At 46.7% G+C, this 8,855-nt stretch overlaps 1 long non-coding RNA gene across 1 annotated transcript; it reads right to left on the bottom strand.

Moving 5' to 3' along the window:
- Positions 1–7,444: 7,444 nt before the first annotated feature.
- On the bottom strand, positions 7,445–8,855 carry LOC141568883 (uncharacterized). Its single transcript, XR_012492136.1, has 2 exons — positions 8,576–8,855; positions 7,445–7,672 (listed from the first exon to the last, which is right to left on the bottom strand). It is a non-coding gene; the product is annotated as an uncharacterized LOC141568883 (long non-coding RNA).

Genomic DNA, 8,855 nt, shown 5'->3' with positions numbered 1-8,855 from the left:
CCTGGCGCATGCTAATGAGCCCGCGGCGCGGCTCGCTGATTGGCTGGAGCGCATTCCAGGGGCTTTCCCAGGGGTGCCAGCTGAGCGAGAGTAAAGAGGTGCCGCAGGCAGCAGCCACCCCCGCCCCGCGACCTCCTGCTTCCCCCACCTCTCCTTGGTCGCCCGGGCCTTGCGGGGCACGCTGACTCTCATTTGAGGGTTTTCCCGTTTCGGTTTGGATGGCATTTCTCCAGAAGATAAGCGTGGTCGGGCCACCTGGGCCCTGGGAAGGGCGCAGGGACCCAACTCTGGGAAGTGACCGCGGAGATGCTGGGAGGCTCTGAGTGTGTGGGCTGGAGTGGAGGGCATCCTTTACGGTCTTAAGTGACTGGTATGCATTGTAACATAACGGTATCTGTTTAGGTTTCTAAGCTGCCTGTTGGTTCTGAAGAATCAGCACTGCTTGGGCAGCATGTTGGAGGGTGACGAGCCTGTTACCAGGAGCTTTCTCCCCTCTCTTGTGGGCCTGTTCTGAGGGTGTTTCTCCCAGAGGCTCCCGTAGCTTAGAACTCCAGTGGTCCACAGAAGGCATCCTGTATTGCCCTCCTTTCTTTCCCTGGCTCCAAGCCCCTGCTGCCACTTCCCGGATCCATCCTCTCACCAACGCCATGAGATACGTTCGATTATTAACCCCACTTTACAGGTAAGGAAACTGAGGCTAGTAAGGACCAACACTGGAAGGTGAGATACAGTGAAACTGGTCTCAGTGCAATGGTAGTAACATAAAGTACAGCACGCAGTGGGAAGGGCTTTCTATGATTCTACGTGAGGAGTTGGGAAAGAGAGCCTTGAAGCTGCGACTGAAGGATGCTGGGGCTTCTGCTGGGTGGAGAAAGGGCAGAAGAAAGACCCAGGCAGCAGGGCAGAGGTGTGTGAGTCTGGTGTGTTTGAAGCAAGTTGTTCACTGTTGCTGAGCTTATTATACAAGGGGATTTAAAGCTGAACAGGCAGGCAAGGATGGATCATAAAGATCGCCTACGCTGTTCAAAGGTCTCCAATTTTTCCCAAAGTAGTCATTCAGGAATTTGGAGCAGGTGAGTCATGTGATCAGATTCAAGTTCAAAAGATCACTCTGAAGTGAGCGAGAGCAATGGATGGGGTGTCATCTTTTTCCTGAGCTAAGAGTTCCGTCACGGTCCTCCTGTGTTCACTACATTCCAGCTGCCTAGGAAATGACAGGTCGAGGAGAGAGGTGTTGGTCAGAAAGGCCCTTCTTTCTCCTGGGGCTCCTCTGCCTCTATCTCAAGTTCAGTGCAACCCCAGGTAGACAGTCCCACCAGCCACACTGCCACTGCCTCTGATGTCTGTTGCAAGGCCTGCTGACTGGCACCCCGCCGGGGAGGGGTCCTGGGCTTGTTTGAGATGTGGTGGAGTGTCCACAGTGCAGAGCTTTGCCTGGGGGAGTTAGCTGATGACACACAGTGGACTTGAGACTGAATGGCAGCACTGTGGTTGGGATATGAGCCCCTACTAGGAAAGAGGGTGCAGGGGTTTTAGGTCGCTAGAACATTTTTGCACAGCCAAAAGGACATGATTAGTATTGTTCCCAGGGAGCCCTCTGGTTTACAGGAACACTCCCTGAGATCTTATGGAGAGTGACACCAACTTAATACTGTGTTTCCCTGAAAATAAGACCTAGCCGGACGGACAATCAGCTCTAATGCGTCTTTTGGAGAAAAAATTAATGTAAGACCCGGTCTTATTTTACTACAAGACTGGAAGGTTGTGATAACAGTGAAACTGGTCTCAGTACAATTAATCTCTCTGGGGTCTCTTATATAAGACCCGGTCTTATATTAATATTTACTCCAAAAGATGCATTAGAGATGATCGTCCGACTAGGTCTTATCTTCGGGGAAACATGGTATGAGAAGAAACTGAGCACAGGTAAACGGGACATTGAAGCCATTGCTAACACTTTCAGGGACTTTCTGGATTCTTTGAAATACTTTATGTCATACCTCACGCAGATGGAATCTGAGAGGGAAAAAGCTAGGCCTGTTGTGGGGTGAGAGAGGCCAGCGATGACCTCTTTCTTGCAGCATCTGTTTGTGGCCTCAGGAAATAATTGCGGAGAAGTCACGATTCCGGGAGAGCCAGGACACTGTCATCAGAAAGAGAGACAGAGGAGAGAGGAGAGAGAGAGAGAAACAATGTGGGGAAGGGCCAGGGGGTCTTCAGTGTGTCTGGTGAAAGGAGATAGCTCAGGAGGGATGCACACAGTACACAAAAATGAGGGGGGGCTGGAGAAAGGCCACAGCAGCACCTTTTCTGGCGAGCTTTAATATCAAGGTAGATTTTCTGTTGACGGTGGGCAGGGTTTCTGCTTAAGGAGATGGCCAAGATCACCTCTCTGAGACGCTACGAGTTAGTCATACTTTCGCACTTTAGATTTATTATAATTTTTTTTAGGGAGCCACTTAAGTGAATTTACATGGGAAAAGGTCAGAGGAAAATTATTCTGTGCCCTAATGGGAAGACTGCTGTCTTCATGAGTTCGGGTGGCTGTAACAAAATACCAGATACTGGGTAGCTTATAAACAACAGAAATTTATTTCTCACAGTTCTGGAGGCTGGAAGTCTGAGATTAGAGTGCTAGCACGATAGGGTTCTGGCCAGGGCTGTCTGTCCAGTCACAGACTTCTGGTGGTGTCCTCACGCGGTAGAAGGAACAAAGGATCTCTCTGGGGTCTTTTATAAGGACATGAATCCCACTCACAAAGGCTCTTCCCTCATGACCTAATCACCTCCCAAAGGCCTCACCTCCTACCCCATCACCTTGGCGGGTAGGTTTCAGCATATGAACTTTGGGGGGACACATTCAGATATAGCACCTCCCTAAACGTGTACATGGCACACACGGTCTCTTCCCAGCAAAACCTTCCTTCACATACAATGGGACCTCCCTACTTGAAAGAAATCTGCCTCTTTATTGTGTTTTTAAAAGTAGTTCTTATGGTCCTCTTTGAAGTTTAAAATTCTTCATAGATTGATTTTTTTTTTTTTTTTTTTTTAACACAAGGGAAAGGAATGAACCTACTGATATTTTTATCACAGAAGTTTAAATTTCAAACTGGCAGCCGGTAAAACGCTTCCATCCACTGTTCAGTTTTGACTCCCTACTAAGAAGATGGTCATTTCATAGTGAAGTACAGTATTTTCAGAACAAGTTACTTCTAATCTGAAAAGTTATGAGTGAAAAAAGGAAGTTTCAAGGCCTGTCACTAGAAATTAGCATAACAGGGTGTGTGTGTGTGTCTGTGTGTGTGTGTGAGAGAGTTAAAGGGACAGCTGGCTGCTGTGGGAAGGACTCCTGTCCCCTGGTCCCCAACCCCCCTGCTGGGGACATTGCTTTGCTCCCCTCGCTGACCCAGTAGCCTGAGACGCTGCCAGGCCTGGACATTGCAGCTCTGAATGGAGCCGAAATGAATAGTTTCTGTTGCAGAACAGTTCTGTGAGCCAAGGAAGTGTCCGCGCAGATGAAGCCTGCAGTCAGTCTTGCACAAGGGGCCCTGGGCGCCACCTGGGCCCCCACTGGTCCTGCTCGCTGGCTGAGCAGCTGGTGCTGTGCCTGGAGTGACCTTGACCAGGCACCTGATCGCAGCTGTTTCTCCAGAAGATGGTTCAGCTGAAAATGCTAGTTTAGCAGCAGACTGACAGAGGAAATCTGCCCTTAGTGTTGATTTAGAACCTTGTCCCACACTCCTTCCCTCCTTGGGAAGGTGGGAGCCTTCCAGCTTCAGGAGCTGTCTGGCCGAGGGGGGAGGTGGCAGGAAGAGTTTTCCCAAGTCAGGGCTCACCTGCAGGATTCTTTCCCGCCAACGTGGACAGGTCTCTCTACCTGGCCACATCATGGGCTCCTTTCAAAATGCACTTCTTACAGGAATCGTTCCTTGATCACCCCGATGGACTCTGCTCCCTTTGAGCTCCTGTGCAGTTTGGATTTCTCTGACCCAAGTGGGGCACAACTAACTTATCCTGTGCTGTTTGTTAATCTCTGTCTGTATACTTTGCTGCCCAAGCTCCTGGAGAACAGAGCTTGTGTATTTGTAGCAATCATAGAATTGGATGCATAAGAAATATTCAATTAAGTCTCTCTTTAGAATCAGTTGTCTGAGTTTTTCTTTTGTAGCTTTATTGCTGGTTCCTAATGAGCATATTGTGACAAAACTTCCATCACTACCACTCCCATCCCAGCTGTCACTATTCCTGCATTGCCTTAAGAGATTATATAACTGTTTCACATTCAATTATTTTCATTTAATCTTCACAGCTGCCCTTTTAATAGATGGAGCAGGTATTTTACCCCCCAGTGGATGAAAACAGGTTCAGAGAGGTTAAATGACTGGCCCAGGGTCACACAGCTGACCCAGAAAGTTTCACTGGATCTGGAAAACCAGTGGTTCCATTCAGACCACAGGTACATTTGTGCATTATGTAAAAGGACTTGGTGAATTTAGAGCTCATACATTATAGAGGATTAAGATGAATTGCAGGAAAATGGTTACCGCAAGATGGAATCAGTTAAACTAAGAGGGAGCGTTCCATTTGGATGGCTCTGGACTTGGTGGGCAGGAGTCAGGGTGTTGGTTCCATGTGAGGGGCCCTCCAGGTAGGGATGCAGCAGGTGGGAGGAAGTGGTTATGAGAAGGGCGGGAAGGACTGAGCGAACAGGTGAGGAAAGACCTTTGTTGACACTGTACCTGTCGGCACAAATCTTGGTATTTCTCGTCTCCATCCCTCTGCTTATGCTGTATCCTCATCCTGATACCCTTCGTGCCTCACCAGTTTGAGGCTGCGTTCCCAGTTATCTCCTAGACATTTCGGCGTGTATGTTTCAGCACTATGGCACTCACTGAGGGCTTTCTCTACCAAAACAAGCTGCTGCTTTTCTGTTTTCTATTTTGGATATTGCTCCCACTATTTGCTTGGCGAGGAGGCTGGAAACCGTGGAATGATGTCCTCTTTCCCTCACCACATCGCATCCAGTCGCTAAGGACCAGAGTCCACATCCACAGAGCTTCCGCTCTCCATTCTCGTCCTCACTGCTCTCCCTGGACTCCCACCTCTCTGCTTGCCCTCCTTTCTGTTACCTTCTGTAATCTTAGAAAACAAAGCGAACTATGATGCTTCTCGCCAATAGCTTTGTCTATTGTTATGGGATGAATTGTGTCCCCCCCAAAAAAAAAAAAATTCATGTGCTGGAGCCCTAACCCCTAGTACCTCACAGCATGACTGTATTCAGAGCCTTTCTTAGTCTGTTCGGACTGCCATTAACAGAATAGTAGACTGGGTGGCTTAAACAGAAATGTATTTTCTCACAGTTCTAGAAGCTGGGAAATTCAAGATCAATGGGCCAGTAAGGTAGGTTTCATTCTGAGGCTTCTCTCCTTGGCTTGTAGGCAGCTGCCATCTTGCTGTGTCCTCACATGACTTCTGTGTGTTCCCAGAGGGAGAGAGCAGGCTCTCTCATGTCTCTTCTTATAAGCACTAATCCTATCAGATCAAGATCCCATCTTTACGACTTCATTTACCCTTAATTACTTCCTAGAGGCCCCGTTTCCAAATATAGTCAAAATGGGGGTTAGGGCTTCAATATATAAGTTTGGGGGGGACACAAACATTCAGTCCATAACAGAGCTAGAGCCTTTAAAGAGGTGATTAAAGTAAAATGAGGCTGTTAGGGTGGGCCCTACTCCAATGTGACTGGTGTTCTTATACAAAGAGGAGAGTAAGACACACAGGGACACACCAGGGGCATGTACACCACCATCTGCAAGCCAAGAGGAGAGGCTTTGGAAGAAACAGAAAAAACCAACCCTTCTGGCACCTTGATCTCAGATTTGCCAGCCTCCAGAACTGTAAGAAAATACACTTCTGATGTTTAAGATACCCAGTCTGTGGAATTTTGTTATGACAGCTCAAGCAAACTCATACACGTATGAAACGATGTTCAAGGTTTATTGAGTCCTAGATCTATTTGCTCTTCACCACACATACCATATGCATACCGTGCATTTTTATCCTTTCATGCCTTTGCACGTTTCCTCCTCAGTCTGGAATGCCCGATTTCTCTGTGGCTGAGGCAATAAATTCTCACCAAATAGTCTATGTGCTCTTTTAGTTAGAACTGGGCCACGAGCAGAAGTGATGTGTGTGGCTTCCAGGCTGAAAGCACTGAAAGGCAGGTGCAAATTCCCCACATTTTTGTCTTTCTCTCTCTCTCTCTCTGCATAGCGATCCTGCAGGCATGTGATGGAATGAGAGACCACAATGGTAGCAGTCTGGATCGCTGAGTCATGACATTGAGAGAGATTGAGAGAGTGCCCTGGATATTGCCAACTTGAATTAGCATTTGCATGAGAAATTAATCTTTGTGTGTTAAACCTTTTGTTACCGCAGCATAAGTCTGTCCTGACTTATACACTCTCCTTTTCTGCCAGTTAAAAGCTTCATCTTTTAAATCCCAATTTAAAGGCTGCCTCCTTCTTTAAAAGCCTTCTAGAATCAACCCACACCCAGTAAGAATTAATTTCTTTCCTTTGTGCTTTCACAGCATGTGTACCTTATGTCTAGCTGATGTTTAATGCTTAGTGTTAGGGTTAGTTAAGTACATGTCGAGCTAGTGACACAGAATGATGAAGAGTATGAATTCTGGAACCAGATTGGCTGGGTCCACATCTCAGCCCTGCCATAGATCAACAGTGGGCCCTTCGATGAGTTACTTAATCTTCCAGGACCTTGGTGCATATCTGTCCCTCTAGTACCTTCCAGAACACCTGGTACAATAATTAATTGTTCAATAGTACCCACTTGCCAGGCTCCTTCTTTCTGCCCTACAAAATGAGGACCAGTCACTGGAACAAGGGCACTCCAATGTAGTTACTGTCATCCTTGGGCTGGTCTTGCTTGAAACTGCAAATTTAGTCACATACTAGTAAGTCACTTCAAAGCTCTCCTTGACAGAGGTTTGTGCCAAACATGTGAAATTACCTCATTATGATCGTCTATTGTTACTTCAATAACTAAGCAATCTTGAATAAAATTCAAGACAATCCTTGTACTAAATTTTATTCTATAATGTTAGGGGAAGTTTCCAGTGAATGTCACTTAATGCATACATGCAACAAACTTAAATGGTTTTTAGCTATATTCTATTTATAGGAGAAAATGTTAATCCTATTTTACTAAAGAGAGTCCTTCTAGGAGTCCATGAACAAATTTCCTAGGTTTGTCAAGAAGAAGCCCTGAGTTTGTAGAATTTCTACTTGGAACAATTCATTTTTCCAAATAATTATTCCCATTGTTTTATAATTATATATTGATAATATCTGCTCAATAATATAGAGATGTTATCTACTGGTCATGATGGTATGTAGGCGGAAAGTTCACAAGGAGGGTTCACTTCCTTTTCCAAATATTGTATGGCTTACAGTACATCATTAATTACGGACCACTTTCTCCAACGTTTGTAAAATAGAAACTATCCTTACTGAAATCCAGTCAGATGATTTTCAAAAAGGAGTTCTCACCAGTCTTTTGAGAAGTGAGAGTGCCTTTAGAGCAGGTCTGAGCCCAGGTGCATGATTTCTTTATGTCAGCATTTCTCAAAATGTGTTCTGGGAAACACCACCTTGGAGAGATATTACTAGGCTATTACTCAAGTTTCTCTGGTCAAAATACTTGAGAAACATCAGGCTGATCAAAGTTAGAAGAGTTCCATTACCACAGGGCTTCTCAGAACAAATTAATATTCTATTATTAACTGTGCTAAGAGACCACAGTTCAAATCCCAAACCTATCTGTCCGTCTTGTATTTTCCCCTTGGGAACACATTATGGTAAAAGCTTTTTTATATGAAATATTCCCCAACACAACCTTTAAAATCGTGCCAGAGAATAGTAAATCCATTTCACAAAAGAACGTACACCACTGCACAATCACACACAGTAGGACAGGATGCCAGACATTAATTATCCTCATTTTAACACGGAGGAGACGCCACTTCAAAAAGTTTAGGCAGTTGGCGCCTGGGACAAGTGGCTGCCCTGGGAGAAGGAGAACCCAGACCAGTGTTTTGCCAGTAATCTAACATCGCCAGAGTCCCATTTCTCCTTGGCAGGAGAACTTGATTCTAAGTCTTCCTCTTCCACGTGGGAGGCATTCCCACACTCTCCCCCCCACCCCGGACCGTCCTTCCCAGTTACACTCCGCCTATTCTCCTTTCACCCCATTCTTCTTCCAGGCCCACAGGTCCTCGTGGGTTAACCTACCTCCGCTCTCCCACAGCTGACCACAACTCAATACTAAAGTGCTAGATTTTTAGTTACTTGACTTTTAAATGAGCAAGTGGATCGTTCTCTCAGATGCCCGAAAACAGGCTCTAAGTTATGTATTTTTAAATTGGGGCGTTATAATAATGGGGCCATTATTTTCTACGAATCTTCTTCCGTTATAATAATGGAAAATAATGGGACCATTATTTCCTACGAAACAGTTGGCGACGAGAAGTTATAAAAAGGAAACAAGTCCACACCTCTGGGCATTCGAGGGGCCGCCTGATTCCCAGGCATCACTTCGGGGGGAAGGGGCTGCCGGCGCCATGGCTTCCAGGTGGCCCTTCCGTGAGGCCTTCCTCTCCGCCCCCCCAGCTCCGCGGCGCGTGGTTCCGCGGGGCAGGCGCCGCCCAGGACCCTGCGCCGGCTTCTGGGGCCCGAGCCCAAGTCTCACGTCCCACCCGAGCCCCGAGCAGGTGTGTTGAAAGTAACAGGCCAAGACGCCACCCAACGCCCGTGAATTCAACCCACTAAGGCAGG

This window comes from Rhinolophus sinicus, linkage group LG15 (assembly GCF_036562045.2).
Source record: "Rhinolophus sinicus isolate RSC01 linkage group LG15, ASM3656204v1, whole genome shotgun sequence".
Lineage (NCBI taxonomy): Eukaryota > Metazoa > Chordata > Mammalia > Chiroptera > Rhinolophidae > Rhinolophus > Rhinolophus sinicus.
This window is presented reverse-complemented; position numbering and strand designations above follow the sequence as displayed.